Source organism: Lithobates pipiens, unplaced genomic scaffold (genome assembly GCF_037356315.1).
Source record: "Lithobates pipiens isolate NorthernLeopardFrog02 unplaced genomic scaffold, aLitPip1_a1.2 Scaffold_19, whole genome shotgun sequence".
Lineage (NCBI taxonomy): Eukaryota > Metazoa > Chordata > Amphibia > Anura > Ranidae > Lithobates > Lithobates pipiens.
In genome coordinates, this window is record NW_027507764.1 from 448391014 (window position 1) to 448408824 (window position 17811).

Here is a 17811-nt window from a genome sequence, read left to right on the forward strand (position 1 = left end):
AATATGCAAAAATTTGGGTTATTTTTACCAAAGATGTGTAGTAGTATAAATTGTGGCCAAAATTTATGAAGAAAAATTGCTAATTTGCTAAATTTTGTCACAGAAACCAAGAAAAATTCATTTTTTTTCAAAATTTTCGGTCTTTTTTCATTTATAGCGCAGAAAATAAAAAACCGAGAGGTGATCAAATACCACCAAAAGAAAGCTCTATTGGTATGAAGAAAAGGACAAAAAAATCATTTGGTTACAGTGTTACATGACTGAGTAATTGTCATTCAAAATGTGAGAGCACTGAAAGCTGAAAATTGGTCTGGGACTGAGGGGGGTTTAAGTGCCCAGTAAGCAAGTGGTTAATCAAGATAGCAGACAACAGTGTTGCATGCATGGAACACCATGTGGTGATCACGTTTCTTGTGAACGAAGGCATAAACCCCTTGGATATCTACAGAAGACTTCACACACAGTACAATGATGAGATACTCAGCCGCAGTAAGACATTTACATGGTGTAAAATGTTCAAAGATGGCCGTATGTCCATCAGTGATGATCCTGGTCGTGGTGGTTCCCAGCCCAAAGCAGTCATTCCTGTGAACATTCAGCGTGTGGAATGCCTGATCCTGTATAATCAACACATAATCTGTTGTGAAATTGCACAAGAGACAAATCTTTCTAGGATGGTCCAGGCATACTGACAAATCTTTCTATGCCGGAGCTTTCCATGTATTAGGTAAATGTTGGGATAATTGTATGAATGTAGCAGTGACGTATGTCAAAAAATAAATGCAGTTTCCACTACTTGAAATTTATTCTTTTAATATATATATTTAAAAGTCACAGTTTGACTTGAACGCCCCTATTTGAAATCAAATCTTTATTATTTTTGCCAATAACTTACTGTGGGCAGATTTATGCCAGTCACAGGCTGTGTCATGCCCCTCCAGCCTGTGTCTTGAGCCTCCATTAATCTATATTTATTATCCTATACCCATTGTGTTTAGCTGGTTAGTGGGCATGGAGGAGGAGGGAAGGAGTGGGCTGTCATTTACCACTGTGTATACGCCCACATGTATGACTCTGGTCACATGGGCTGCTCAGATGTTAGAGCAAAGAAATTCTCAGAATAGAAAATCATTGAAAACTGAGCATGTGCAGAGTTTGCCACCACAGCTGCAAAATCTCTAGCGGAATTAAGGACAGACGGTGGAGATAGAGAATGTGGAGATAGAGAACAGCAGGTTTTTTTTCAGAATATAGAAAACGAATCTCATAGTGACTGAATGAGTATGAACAACATGTAACACACCATTATTTTGGTAGTTTTTGATGATGTGGGTTTAGTGACACTTTAATGTGTAAACTACATACCAGGCTATTGGAGCCATTTCAAAACCTCTAGCCTCTGCCTGTTGGGAGAAAAACAACAGTGATTGGATGAGATTTTCTAACTTGTCCGGTTACTAAATCTGAGAAGTCTCAGCTAGAGGTAGGTGTAGGTGCTTTACTGGCAAGAGAAATTTGCCTGATCCAGATAAACACAGTAAAATCTGTCATCTTGGGTCTGTGGACACCTTAACACTGCAGTTCCTTATGGTTTCCCGTTTTAAATCAATCCCTGTCTGTTTATTTGAGATTAACATGAAAAGCATGACCTTAGACCTGAGTAAACACACTCATCTTCCATCCCTAAAAAAATCCCCTTGTAACAATATTGCAATCACTCAGAGAATCCCTTATAGTCTCAAACGGTGTAGAAAAATAAGGATAAGTGTTAAATATAAATGCTGGAGATGTTTGTCACTTCCTTTCAGGAACAAGAAGCTGTGCGGCATTTTTAGGCTCAACCAGGATATGTTCAGACAGTAAAAAGTGACCCCTGTGTTGTAGACTAAACAAAGTCACCAAGTTTTTATGTCTCTTTGTTTAGTCTAGTTTGGAGGTAACGTGGTGCAGTAAACTCTTCCTGGTGAAGGGAGAGTGCTTTTCAAATATACATTTATTTTATAGATTGTTCAATATACAGTACAACAAAATATACAATAACAACATATAATAACAATACAGTCATAACATTGGTACTATGGGGTGTAAATATTCATTGCAGTAGTAATATTTGTAATATCATGGCTGAAAAAAAGTAAGCAGTCTCTGAATGCCATGTGAAAATGCAGCTTAGGCCTCGTTCACATGTATGTACTTAAGTATACACCTAAGTGAGGGTTGTGTTTTGCCTGCACAGGGTGCACAGGTCTTCTATGCATCTGCAAACAGTCCCATTCATATCAGTTGGGATGTAGTCAGTTAGGTGTGGGTGTGTGTCCCCAAATCCACACAGTGTGCATTCGGGGAACCTGCACCCACACACACATTGATGTCAAATTGGGAGCAGTGGCTGTGTCTGCAGCCGTTGCATCCCAGTTGACATGACACTGCTTACATGCGAATGCATGGAACACCTGTGTATCCCGTACATCCCTCATATGTGTATACATTTAAGTAGGCCCCTGTGTACAAGGCCTCATTTTGACGTTACGCCGTTAGAATTTTAGTTTGAGTACAATGTCATTATCTCAATCTCCATCATAATATTTTAATGTGTGCAGAAGTGATGTAATGGTGCATGTACATAAAACTAGTTACGATTTTTCTCTGCTGTGCTGAGAGAAAATTCAACAATTGGAAATTTGTTCATTCCCATTAAATTCCATAAAAATCTTTCATCCTTGTCCTTCAATTTTTTTCAACAGATATGGTCGGAAACAAATTGTCAAATCATTCCCTTTTAGCCCTTGTACACACGGTCGGAGATTCCGATGGAATGTGTCCTATCGGACCGTTTTGTCAGATAATCCGATTGTGTGTGGTCTCCATCGGACTGTTTCCGTTGGAGTATCCGACGGACCAAGTTTTCCAACTTGTCCGTAAAAATTTTTCCGACAAAATGCTCCGATCGGACATACTCCGATCATGTGTAGCCTACTCCGACAGACAAAGTGCCACGCATGCTCAGATCAAATTCCTAGACCAAAGCTATTGGGTACTAGCCTGAACGTAGTCCCGTCGTAACAAAATAACATCATCACGTTATGTACAATCGGATTTTCCGACAACTTTGTCCGACCGTGCGTATGCAACAGTTTCGGACAAAATCCGTTGGACAAAATCCAACGGATTTGGTTGTCAGAATGTCCGACCGTGTGTACAAGGGCTTAGATAATCAAGCAAATGTTCTGAAAACAACAATTTCCAACTAAATTCTACAGGTGTAAGGCCAGCCAAACATATACCTCTCATCTAAAAAAAAATAGTAAATAGTAGTATTGAATTATTCAACTACCTGAGTCATGCTGTGCTATCAAACCTTTACTGAGAGATATACAGTATATAGGCAACCCCTTTCTAAAAATTCAAGTTGCCTGGTTGTCCAGGGCTTCCATGCTTTTTAAGTCACAGATCCAGAAGAAGCACACTGTAAATTTGATCAGAGCAAAGTCACAACGCCTGAGTTGGATAATTCCCTTGGATCAGTGACTCAGAAGGAAGAAAAGGCTCTAGGCTCAGTGCTCCCTCTTCCAAGCCCCCTCCTCCATGAGGCCCCCAAAAGTATGTTACAGTTTATGACTCAGTGGGTTCCCTTTGGTCTTCACCTGGTGGTGTGTGGTCCTGCATGAGGTCTGCATTAATACTATTAATAAACCAAAGCGGCGCTTCAATAAACCCTAACATCAAATTTAAACACCCTATGAATATAAAAAAAGCAGATAAATTGTGCAAGCAAAAAAACATTTGTATCGTGCAAGGCCAATGTAGTCCAAATTGTGAAAAAATGGCGCAGTCTTCACAGTATGTTAGCCCTTGTACACACGGTCGGACATTCTGACAACCAAATCCGTTGGATTTTGTCCGACGGATTTTGTCTGAAACTGTTGCATACACACGGTCGGAAAAAGTTGTCGGAAAATCTGACTGTACATAACATGATGACGTTATTTCGTTACGACGGGACCACGTTCAGGCTAGTAGCCAATAGCTTTGGTCTAGGAATTTGATCTGAACATGTGTGGCACTTTGTCCGTCGGAGTAAGCTACACATGATCGGAGTATGTCCGATCGGAGCATTTTGTTGGAAAATTTTACGGACAAGTTGGAAAACTTGGTCCATTGGATACTCCGACTGAAACAGTCCGATGGAGACCACACACAGTCAGATTATCTGGAAAAACGGTCCGATAGGACACATTCCGTCAGAATCTCCGACCGTGTGTACAAGGGCTAACAGTTATATGTCTCATTGGGTTCCCTTTGGTCTTCACCTGGTGGTGTGTGGTCCTACATGACATCTGCAATAATACTAATAATAAACCAAACCGAAGCATCAAAAAAACCCTAACATTAAGTTTAAACACCCTATGAATATATAAAATTGTATTTAAATTGTGCAAGCAACAACACATTTATATTGTGCAAGGCCAATATAGACCAAATTGTGAACAAATGGCGTAGTTTCCACAGTATTGAAAAGTGTCCATAGCAAAGTAAAACTTCACTCTTCCCACCCGTCTTCACCTCTGTACATAAATATAATTATAATTGGACTCTCACTAGTGGTTATTGGCCCACTGATGGCAGCCCATTTATAATCGTGTATGTACACAAAGGAGGGATGGTGTAGACACTTTCTGATACTGAGAAAATTGCACCATTTGTTTGCAATTTAGACTTTTTGGGGTTTCACAATATACAGTATATGTTTTGCTGTTTACAATTTATGTACAATTTTATGTATATAGATGTAGCATCCTCTTGTGTACATAGCTGTGTAGTGTCGATAGAGGCTAGTTGGAAGCCTGGGTGTGAGTCAGAGGGTTTACTTTTGGTCAGACTAGTGAGCTCTACAGGTCAGACCTCTGGTACCTCCCCCTGGTTCTAGATGCTTGGAGAAGTTTCTAGAAGCTAGTGGGGGAGGTCAGAAGGTGCTGGCATGAATATTTATGGGAATCTTAACCAATCCCCAGGCAGGAGGCCTGGCAGGGTGGCTGAACCAGCCAATAAATATTGTGGAGTCTGGCCAGTAGGGGAGTCGGGTGGAAGTTGGAGTGCTGAGAAGGGGGGTCTGTCTCCAGGCTGGAGGTTGGAAGAAGGTTCAAAGAAGGAAACTAAAAGAAGGAATTCCCCTGCCATGCAGTCCACTGGGGAAGGACAGCCTGCATAGCCAGGAAAAAAACTAGCCCAGGTCCAGCCTACAGCTGCAGGACAAGGACAGTGTGAGTACCTCTATGCCCCCAGGGCCTACAAGGGAGAGGGCAGCGAGGAGCCATACCCAACCAGTTCTCCCCAGGACAGTGCTAAAAAAAAATCTGTTCTGGAATTCCTTGCTCTGGGATACTCTTTGAGACAGCCAGTTGGATGGGCAGTTTCAAGCTGGGGTCTGAAGAGGTTAGTTTAAAGGGGACCAAGTGCTCCTTACAGAAACTGTGTTACTGATCAGTTAGGCGTTAACAGTGAAAATGAATAGAGCCACCACATGTGATAGTTTTTGGTTTTGTGTTTAATCACTTCAGCCCCAGAAGAATTTACCCCTTTCCTGACCAGAGCACTTTTTGCGATTCGCCACTGCGACATTTTAACTGACAATTGCGCAGTCATGCGACGTGGCTCCCAAACAAAATTGCTGTCCTTTTTTTCCCACAAATAGAGCTTTCTTTTGGTGGTATTTCGATCACCCCTGCGGTTTTTATTTTTTGCGCTACAAACAAAAAAAGCAACAATTAAAAAAAAAAAACATAATTTTTTACATTTTGTTATAATAAATATCCCCCAAAAATATATAAAAAAACATTTTTTTCCCTCAGTTTAGGCCTATACGTATTCTTCTACATATTTTTGCTAAAAAAAAAAATGCAATAAGCATTTATTGATTGGTTTGCGGAAAAGTTATAGCGTTTACAAAATAGGGGATAGTTTTATGGCATTTTTATTCATTTTATTAATTCATTTTTTTTTTACTAGTAATGGCGGCGATCAGCTATTTTTATCGTGACTGAGGCGGTCGGCAAACGGTTAATGACAACACAAAAGAAACACCGATCTGAACTACGATATTCAGATAGCAGATAATTGATAACTTCGGCACACCAAAAATCCAGGTGCTCTGAGGCTCAGGATGTCTTTCTTACATCCAACTGGGTAAACTTAAAGATAAGTGAGGTAAAGCCATCACTCTGGATATATCATCTGTGGTCTTTATTGCATCATGACAAGTATAAAAAGGACAAGCAGATGTGTTTTGGCACAAACCTTGTTCTCAGCTTTGTCCAAAAATGTCAAACACAACATATATATATATATATACATATACAGTGCCTTGCGAAAGTATTCGGCCCCCTTGAACTTTTCAACCTTTTGCCACATTTCAGGCTTCAAACATAAAGATATACAATTTTTATTTTTTGTGAAGAATCACCAACAAGTGGGACACAATTGTGAAGTGGAACGAAATCTATTGGATTTTTTAAACTTTTTTAACTAATAAAAAAATGAAAAGTGGGGCGTGCAAAATTATTCGGCCCCCTTGCGTTAATACTTTGTAGAGCCACCTTTTGCTGCGATTACAGCTGCAAGTCGCTTGGGGTATGTCTCTATCAGTTTTGCATATCGAGAGACTGAAATTCTTGCCCATTCTTCCTTGCAAAACAGCTCGAGCTCAGTGGGGTTGGATGGAGAGCGTTTGTGAACAGCAGTTTTCAGCTCTTTCCACAGATTCTCGATGGGATTCAGGTCTGGACTTTGACTTGGCCATTCTAACACCTGGATACGTTTATTTGTGAACCATTCCTTTGTAGATTTTGCTGTATGTTTGGGATCATTGTCTTGTTGTCAGATAAATCTCCGTCCCAGTTTCAGGTCTTTTGCAGACTCCAACAGGTTTTCATCCAGAATGGTCCTGTATTTGGCTGCATCCATCTTCCCCTCAATTTTAAAGATCTTCCCTGTCCCTGCTGAAGAAAAGCAGGCCCAAACCATGATGCTGCCACCACCTTGTTTGACAGTGGGGATGGTGTGTTGAGGGTGATGAGCTGTGTTGCTTTTACGCCAAACATATCGTTTTGCATTGTGGGCAAAAAGTTTGATTTTGGTTTCATCTGACCAGAGCACCTTCTTCCACATGTTTGGTGTGTCTCCCAGGTGGCTTGTGGCAAACTTTAGACGAGACTTTTTATGGATATCTTTGAGAAATGGCTTTCTTCTTGCCACTCTTCCATAAAGGCCAGATTTGTGCAGTGTACAACTGATTGTTGTCCTATGGACAGACTCTCCCAGCCTCAGCTGTAGTTCTCTGCAGTTCATCCAGAGTGATCATGGGCCTCTTGGCTGCATCTCTGATCAGTCTTCTCCTTGTCTGAACTGAAAGTTTAGAGGGACGGCCAGGTCTTGGTAGATTTGCAGTGGTCTGATATAGTGATGGCCGAACGGTTCGCCCGGCGGTCGTTTCGCGGCGAATTTCCGACTTTCGCCGTCCGCGGGTTCGAACGCCTTTTTCCGTCGTTCGCCCCGGCGGACTTACGTGTTTAATGTATACAAGAACTTTAACCTTTCGTGACACGTTTATCATGTGTTACAGGACAACCAATTGAGACATGACAGCTCATGGACACTTGGACATTCCCCCTAACCTATAAATACACCCGATCCGGTGGCCATTTTACATTCTTTCTTCTGTCACTGTAGGGAAAGGATCCTGTGTGGAGTAGGGACAGAGAAAACGCTAGCTATTTGGTACACAAAAGTTCTTTTCAGGACTGGTATAGGTGTTAGGTCAGCAGCCTGAGTTTCTTTTGTCAGTTTAGATAAAGGGACAGAGCGCTGTATGCTGCTATTTTAGGGACAGCTCAGCCAGATTAGTCTTTCTTCATCATCATCATCATCATCATCATTAGCTGTTACTATCAGGTCCACAAAAGAGCTGTTCCAGCTAATCGTTCCAGCCTACTCTTTTTTGCCAATTTGTATAGGGACAGGCAGGAAGCAGTGTGTCAGGCAGTGAGGATAATTTTAAAGACTTGCTGTTACTATTAGTTCCACAAAGGTTCTTTTCAGGACTGGTATCAGTGGTACGGTAATAGGCTTGTACACGTATAATATTCTTTCTTCCAAATATAGAAAGAATATTATACTTGACTGCTGCCCTTCTGCTGCAGTCTGCTAATCATTCACAACTCACTTGTTCCACAAAGCTCTTTATCAGGACTGGTAACTTGGTCTGTCTAGGGTGCTACGGTACATAGGCTTGGGTGCGGTACAGTCTGCTGTTCTGTAAGGACCGCTATCGGTCCACAATACATAGGGTTGCCGTGCACTACTGCTGACCGCTGCCCTATACTGCAGCAGTCCTTCATTGGTATAGGGACTGACGTACAGTCTGCTAATCACTAACACACAACCTGCTTGGTCCACAAAAGTTCTTATAAGGACTGGTAACTTGGTATAGGGTGCTACGGTACATAGGCCTGAGTGCGTTACAGTCTGCTGTTCTGTAAGGACCGCTATCGGTCCACAATACATAGGGTTGCCGTGCACTACTGCTGACCGCTGCCCTATACTGCAGCAGTCCTTCAGCGGTATAGGGACTGACGCACAGTCTGCTAAACACTAACACACAACCTGCTTGGTCCACAAAAGTTTTTATAAGGACTGGTAACTTGGTATAGGGTGCTACGGTACATAGGCCTGAGTGCAGTACAGTCTGCTGTTCTGTAAGGACCGCTATCGGTCCACAATACATAGGGTTGCCGTGCACTACTGCTGACCGCTGCCCTATACTGCAGCAGTCCTTCATTGGTATAGGGACTGACGTACAGTCTGCTAATCACTAACACACAACCTGCTTGGTCCACAAAAGTTCTTATAAGGACTGGTAACTTGGTATAGGGTGCTACGGTACATAGGCCTGAGTGCGTTACAGTCTGCTGTTCTGTAAGGACCGCTATCGGTCCACAATACATAGGGTTGCCGTGCACTACTGCTGACCGCTGCCCTATACTGCAGCAGTCCTTCATTGGTATAGGGACTGACGTACAGTCTGCTAATCACTAACACACAACCTGCTTGTTCCACAAAAGTTCTTATAAGGACTGGTAACTTGGTATAGGGTGCTACGGTACATAGGCTTGAGTGCGGTACAGTCTGCTGTTCTGTAAGGACCGCTATCGGTCCACAATAGATAGGGTTGACGTGCACCACTGCTGACCGCTGCCCTATACTGCAGCAGTCCTTCAGCGGTATAGGGACTGACGTACAGTCTGCTAAACACTAATACACAACCTGCTTGGTCCACAAAAGTTCTTATAAGGACTGGTAACTTGGTATAGGGTGCTACGGTACATAGGCTTGAGTGCGGTACAGTCTGCTGTTCTGTAAGGACCGCTATCGGTCCACAATAGATAGGGTTGACGTGCACCACTGCTGACCGCTGCCCTATACTGCAGCAGTCCTTCAGCGGTATAGGGACTGACGCACAGTCTGCTAAACACTAACACACAACCTGCTTGGTCCACAAAAGTTTTTATAAGGACTGGTAACTTGGTATAGGGTGCTACGGTACATAGGCCTGAGTGCGTTACAGTCTGCTGTTCTGTAAGGACCGCTATCGGTCCACAATACATAGGGTTGCCGTGCACTACTGCTGACCGCTGCCCTATACTGCAGCAGTCCTTCATTGGTATAGGGACTGACGTACAGTCTGCTAATCACTAACACACAACCTGCTTGGTCCACAAAAGTTCTTATAAGGACTGGTAACTTGGTATAGGGTGCTACGGTACATAGGCCTGAGTGCGTTACAGTCTGCTGTTCTGTAAGGACCGCTATCGGTCCACAATACATAGGGTTGCCGTGCACTACTGCTGACCGCTGCCCTATACTGCAGCAGTCCTTCAGCGGTATAGGGACTGACGCACAGTCTGCTAAACACTAACACACAACCTGCTTGGTCCACAAAAGTTCTTATAAGGACTGGTAACTTGGTATAGGGTGCTACGGTACATAGGCCTGAGTGCAGTACAGTCTGCTGTTCTGTAAGGACCGCTATCGGTCCACAATACATAGGGTTGCCGTGCACTACTGCTGACCGCTGCCCTATACTGCAGCAGTCCTTCATTGGTATAGGGACTGACGTACAGTCTGCTAATCACTAACACACAACCTGCTTGTTCCACAAAAGTTCTTATAAGGACTGGTAACTTGGTATAGGGTGCTACGGTACATAGGCTTGAGTGCGGTACAGTCTGCTGTTCTGTAAGGACCGCTATCGGTCCACAATAGATAGGGTTGACGTGCACCACTGCTGACCGCTGCCCTATACTGCAGCAGTCCTTCAGCGGTATAGGGACTGACGTACAGTCTGCTAAACACTAATACACAACCTGCTTGGTCCACAAAAGTTCTTATAAGGACTGGTAACTTGGTATAGGGTGCTACGGTACATAGGCTTGAGTGCGGTACAGTCTGCTGTTCTGTAAGGACCGCTATCGGTCCACAATAGATAGGGTTGACGTGCACCACTGCTGACCGCTGCCCTATACTGCAGCAGTCCTTCAGCGGTATAGGGACTGACGTACAGTCTGCTAAACACTAATACACAACCTGCTTGGTCCACAAAAGTTCTTATAAGGACTGGTAACTTGGTATAGGGTGCTACGGTACATAGGCTTGAGTGCGGTACAGTCTGCTGTTCTGTAAGGACCGCTATAGGTCCACAATAGATAGGGTTGACGTGCACCACTGCTGACCGCTCACCTATACTGCAGCAGTCCTTCAGCGGTATAGGGACTAAGAGTTTTGTCACAGGGTCATTTAAAAAATGACATGCAGAGGAAGAGGCAGGCCCTTCCGCAGGGGTGGTAGGGGTAGGGCAGGAGCAACAGGCTTGAGCCAAAGTGGGAAGTTGCAGAAGGTGCGTTCAATTACTTTAAAGGATGCACCAGACTTGGTTGAGTGGCTCGCTCAGCCTTACTCTTCTGCACCCTCCTCATCCTCTCGATCTGCACCCTCTTCTTCACTCTCTGCTATGTGCACCCCCAAAGACACTACCACCAACAACACGACCACCACCACCACCACCACATACCTTCCGCTTGAGTCACTGGAATTATTTTCCGATCCATATCAAGAGGACATTTCTGATGCGCAGCCACTCTTGGTATTGGATCAGGAAGAGGAGGTAGCAACAAGCGCTACTCAGCAGTCTGACGCCAGTACCCAGATCAGCCCAAGGAGGAGGTTGGTCCCCGGTGTTGCTGCCTACTCTACTTATAGCGGTGGGGAAGGTGACGTTGATGATGACGTGTCTAGTGATGTCACGTGGGTGCCCACAAGAGAGGAAGAGGAGGGGAGTTCAGAGGGAGATATGGACCAGCAGATAGGGAGGAGAAGCAGCAATGACTTACATTGCACAGCAGGGACAAAGCAGACTGCAAATGTATCAGGAGCGAGTCATCGACCATGTACGGTCACATCTGGCGCTCCCAGGACACCGGCACATGGCTCCGCAGTGTGGGCTTTTTTTAACGTGTCCGCTGCTGACAATAGCGTTGCCATCTGCAATCTTTGCAGTCAACGCGTTAGTCGCGGTAAGCCCAATACTCACCTAGGGACGACCGCCTTAAGAAGGCACATGAGCAGCCATCACCGAGCCCAGTGGGAGCAACGGAACACACAAAGCCACACTGCAGGCTCTCACCGTCCAGCCTCGTCTTCTACTTCTCCTTCTCCTCTCTCCTCACAATTGTCCTCCACTCCACCTTCCATCACGCCAAGCTCACATTTTTCTGCAAAAAGGCAGGCTTCCGTGGGCCTAATGTTTGAGCGTAAAAAAATGATGACGCCGGATAACCCTCTTGCCCAACGGTTGGCGGCTGGCTTGTCAGAACTCATAGCCCGCCAACTACTGCCATATAAACTGGTGGACTCGGAGGCCTTTCGCAAATTTGTGGCCATTGGAACACCACAATGGAAGGTCCCAGGAAGGAAGTATTTCTCAGAGAAGGGCATCCCAGAGCTATATGGCCATGTTCAGCGGCAAGTGAATGTATCTCTGGCACACAGTGTCGGTGCCAAGATACATCTGACCACAGACACGTGGTCTAGCAAACACGGGCAGGGAAGGTATATCAGTTTTACTGCCCACTGGGTGAACCTTCTGACGGCCGTCAAGCATGTAACCCGTGGCACCCGTGTAGATTTGGTTTTACCGCCACGGATTGCATGCAGGCCTGACTCTTCTTCTCCTCCTCCTACTCCATCCTCCTCCCTCTCCTCCTCAGCTGCCTCCTCCTTTTCCGCTGCTAGCGTCTCTTCCACTGCACCGCCCAAGCTCCCCAGAACCTATTCCACATGCCAGGTGAGACGTTGCCATGCCGTGCTGCGTCTGTTGTGCCTGGAAGCAAAGAGCCACACTGGCCCGGCACTCCTTTCAGCTTTGCGTTCACAGGCAGATGAGTGGCTAACACCGCTCAATTTGACAGTTGGTAAAGTGGTGTGTGACAACGGTGCCAATCTGCTTAGCGCATTGAAACAGGGCAAAATCACGCACGTGCCGTGCATGGCACACGTCTTAAACTTGGTCGTGCAGCGATTCCTTGTCAAATACCCTGGGGTCCAGGACATCTTGCGGCAGGCAAGGAAAATCTCGGCCCATTTCAGAAGATCTTACACGGCCATGGCTCGCCTTGCTGACATTCAGCGGCGACACCATCTGCCGGTCAGACGTCTTATTTGCGATTGCCCGACGCGATGGAACTCAACCTTCTATATGCTTGATAGGCTGCTCCAGCAGAAACGTGCAGTTAACGTCTACCTGTATGAACTCTGCGAAAGAAACGGTTCTGGGGAGCTGGGTTTTTTTTCACCGCGCCAGTGGCTGCTCATGCGCGACACATGCAGACTTCTGCGGCCATTTGAGGAGATCACCAAACTGGTCAGTCGCAGCCATGGCGCCATCAGTGACATGGTACCTTATGCCTTCTTTCTGGAGCGTGCATTGCGTCGTGTCATTGATCAGGCTGTGGAGGAGCAGGAGCGGGAAGATGAGGAAGTCGCAATGCTGGATGAATTCCCAGGGGGGGCTACTCTATCTGAGACAAGTCAACAACAGGAGTCTGATGAGGAGTCAGAGGAGGATGGTGCCGGGGCGGATGAGCAGGAGCAAGAAGAGCATGCTTTAAACCTTTCTGGGATCCCTGTTGTGCGAGGATGGGGAGAGGAGAATGAAGAGGACGACATTATCCTGGATGATGAGCAGGAGCCAGGCCACCACACCGCTTCCACTTTAGTGCAAATGGGGGCCTTCATGCTCCAGTGTTTTAATAGGGACCCCCGTATAAAAAGCATGAGGGTCAAGGACCAGTACTGGGTGGCAACGTACTTAGACCCCCGGTACAAACACAAAATGGCGGAAATGTTACCGCCGTCGCAGAGGGCTGTCAGAATGCAGCACTTCCAGGCCTTGCTTCGAGAAATGCTGCATTCTGCTTTTGCGTGCGCTGGCAGAGGAGCAATTCCCACTCCCAGAGAAGGATTTGCGGGTACCAATCCAACAGCGCCTGCAAGAAGAGGCCGGTTTGAAGATGTGTTGGTGACTTCGGATATGAGGTCATTCTTTCAGCCGACCCATCGACAGGTGTCATCCGGATCCAGCATCAGGGAACGCCTAGACCGTCAGGTGTCCGACTACATTGGGTTAACGGCCGATGTGGACGCTCTGAGGAGTGATGAACCCCTAGACTACTGGGTGGGCAGGCTTGACCTCTGGCCAGAGCTTGCCCAATTTGCAATCGAACTGTTGGCTTGCCCCTCATCCAGTGTCCTGTCCGAAAGGACGTTCAGCGCAGCAGGGGGGATTGTGACCGATAAGCGTACTCGCCTAGCTCACCACAGTGTTAACTACCTCACATTTCTAAAAATGAATGAGGCATGGATCTCGGAGGAATTCAACACATGTGATCAGTAGACCATGTATATGTCTATAAACAATTTTTGGAATCAAGCACACAGACCTTCTTAATTCATTTGGCTCACTTCCCTGACCCAAAAAAGCACACCGTACTATATGCCCCTACCCTCCTCTTTGAAGAGGTTGAGCGGTGTCATATTTCTACTGGGGCTGCTTATTATGAGGGGTTCCCACCATCCCTGTGCTGTGCTGACTTCCTCCTGGGTGTTCTTATTATGAGGGGCTCCCACCATCCCTGTGCTGTGCTGACTTCCTCCTGGGGGTTCTTATTATGAGGGGATCACACCATCCCTGTGCTGTGCTGACTTCCTCCTGGGGCTGCTTACGGTGCTGCTGTCAGCGCTGTATGTCACGGAGCTGCTGTCAGCGCTGTATGTCACGGAGCTGCTGTCAGCGCTGTATGTCACGGAGCTGCTGTCAGCGCTGTATGTCACGGAGCTGCTGTCAGCGCTGTATGTCACGGAGCTGCTGTCAGCGCTGTATGTCACGGAGCTGCTGTCAGCGCTGTATGTCACGGAGCTGCTGTCAGCGCTGTATGTCACGGAGCTGCTGTCAGCGCTGTATGTCACGGAGCTGCTGTCAGCGCTGTATGTCACGGAGCTGCTGTCAGCGCTGTATGTCACGGTGCTGCTGTCAGCGCTGTATGTCACGGAGCTGCTGTCAGCGCTGTATGTCACGGAGCTGCTGTCAGTGCTGTATGTCACGGAGCTGCTGTCAGCGCTGTATGTCACGGAGCTGCTGTCAGCGCTGTATGTCACGGAGCTGCTGTCAGCGCTGTATGTCACGGTGCTGCTGTCAGCGCTGTATGTCACGGAGCTGCTGTCAGCGCTGTATGTCACGGAGCTGCTGTCAGCGCTGTATGTCACGGAGCTGCTGTCAGCGCTGTATGTCACGGAGCTGCTGTCAGCGCTGTATGTCACGGAGCTGCTGTCAGCGCTGTATGTCACGGAGCTGCTGTCAGCGCTGTATGTCACGGAGCTGCTGTCAGCGCTGTATGTCACGGAGCTGCTGTCAGCGCTGTATGTCACGGAGCTGCTGTCAGCGCTGTATGTCACGGAGCTGCTGTCAGCGCTGTATGTCACGGAGCTGCTGTCAGCGCTGTATGTCACGGAGCTGCTGTCAGCGCTGTATGTCACGGTGCTGCTGTCAGCGCTGTATGTCACGGAGCTGCTGTCAGCGCTGTATGTCACGGAGCTGCTGTCAGTGCTGTATGTCACGGAGCTGCTGTCAGCGCTGTATGTCACGGAGCTGCTGTCAGCGCTGTATGTCACGGAGCTGCTGTCAGCGCTGTATGTCACGGTGCTGCTGTCAGCGCTGTATGTCACGGAGCTGCTGTCAGCGCTGTATGTCACGGAGCTGCTGTCAGCGCTGTATGTCACGGAGCTGCTGTCAGCGCTGTATGTCACGGAGCTGCTGTCAGCGCTGTATGTCACGGAGCTGCTGTCAGCGCTGTATGTCACGGTGCTGATGTCAGTGCTCTGTATTACGGTGCTGCTGTCAGTGCTCTGTATCTCCTGCACCCTCTTGTTTGCCTACCCTGGTCCCTGACCTTCCCTCTCCTCCATTGCCTTCATTAGCTCCATAGTCCTGAATTGTCAGAACAATTTCCCAAATAAAAAAAAAATGCTTGTAGTTATCGATCCCAAATTCACCTCATACATGTATTATGCTATTGTCCAGGTGGTGGGACTACGTGCTACCCCCTAATAATTACCCCGTGGCCGCAAATTCGACCTAAAGGTTTGCGAAATTCGCCTCCCATTGAAGTCAATGGAGCCCGCGGCGAACGGTCGTTTTCGCGAACGTTTGTGTCCGTTCGCGTTTCGCGTTCGCGAAACGTCCCGTCGGAAGTTCGTCCATCACTAGTCTGATACTCCTTCCATTTCAAAATGATCACTTGCACAGTGCTCCTTGGGATGTTTAAAGCTTGGGAAATCTTTTTGTATCCAAATCCGGCTTTAAACTTCTCCACAACAGTATTACGGACCTGCCTGGTGTGTTCCTTGGTCTTCATGATGCTCTCTGCGCTTTCAACAGAACCCTGAGACTATCACAGAGCAGGTGCATTTATACAGAGACTTGATTACACACAGGTGGATTCTATTTATCACCATCAGTCATTTAGGACAACATTGGATCATTCAGAGATCCTCGCTGAACTTCTAGAGTGAGTTTGCTGCATTGAAAGTAAAGGGGCTGAATTATTTTGCATGCACCACTTTTCAGTTTTTTATTTGCTAAAAAAGTTTAAATTATCCAATAGATTTTGTTCCACTTCACAAATGTGTCCCACTTGTTGGTGATTCTTCACAAAAAATAAAAATTTTATATCTTTATGTTTGAAGCCTGAAATGTGGCAAAAGGTTGAAAAGTTCAAGGGGGCTGAATACTTTCGCAAGGCACTGTATATATATGAAAATGCCCAAAAGCCCTCCTCAATCAATCAATTCATCAGATGATGTCAATCCACAAAAGTGGGAAACATTGCTGCATTATTGCGAGGGAGGTGCATTATATAGTAAATGTAAAAAGGATATAGAATATCAAATAAAATGAACATTAAACATAGAAGATGGGTCTGTAGGGAAAAAATAAATACAAACATAAATAAACATAAAATCAAATGAAAAAAACACAGAAAAAAATACTTCCACAAACACGAAAAAATCACTTTAAAACCATGATTGTATAGATATAATTACTTAAGGAAAAGGTCTACATCATATCTCAGGTTCATGCCATGGGGTATCCTTGTATTTAACCCCTATATCCGAATAATGGCTACAGCGTGGATCTGCTTTGCTGGGAGGCCGTCAATAGACATCCTCCCTTTTGAAGGCTCGCCACGCCCCCTAAGGGTGCACGCGGTGCGCGCTGTGATCACCCAAGTCAAAGAGACTCGGGTGATCACAGATCAGAGTAAGGGGTTGATCCCGACCCCTTATCACGTGATCAGCTGTCAGCCAATGACAGCTGATCACGTGATGTAAACAGAAGATCAGTATTCGTTTTCTTTTTATATCACGCTGACAGCGCAAGAAAAAAAAAAGCCGATCACCGGCTTCAGTCCCGAAGAGGAAGAGGCGAAGCTGCCTCATATGTGCCCACCAGTACCACCTGCCAGTACCACCTGCCAGTGCCACAAATCAGTGCCCACGAATCAGTGCCCACCAGTACATAAGTGCCAGCAATCAGTGTCACCTATCAATGGACACGAGTGTCACCTATCAGTGTCACCTAGCAGTGCTGCCTATCAGTGTCACCTACCAGTGCCGATCAGTTCCCATCACTGCTACCCATCAGTACCCATCACTGTCACCCATCAGTGCCAGCTATCAGTGCCACCTATTGGTGCTCTTTAGTGCCCCCTATCAATACCCTTCAGTGCCGCCCATCAGTGCCCACCAATGCCACCTATCAGTGCCCACCAGTGCCACCTCAGTACCCATCAGTGCCACCTTATCAGTGCCCATCAGTGTTGCCTTATCAGTGCCCATCAGTGCAGTCTATCAGTGCCGTCTATCAGTGCCCATCAGTGTAGCCTCATCAGCATACATCAATGAAGCAGAAAATTTTCCTGTTTTCAAAATTTATTAACAAAATCTAAAAAATTCAGTCTATTTAAATTTTTTTAACAAAAATGAAAACACCCAGAGGTGATCAAATACCACCAAAAGAAAGTTTGGTTTGTGGGAACAGTGTTGTATGGCCGCGCAATTGTCACACGCTAAAAGCTGAAAATTGGTCTGGGCAGGAGGGGGTTTAGATGCCTAGTAAACAAGTGGTTAAATAAAAAATTCACCAAA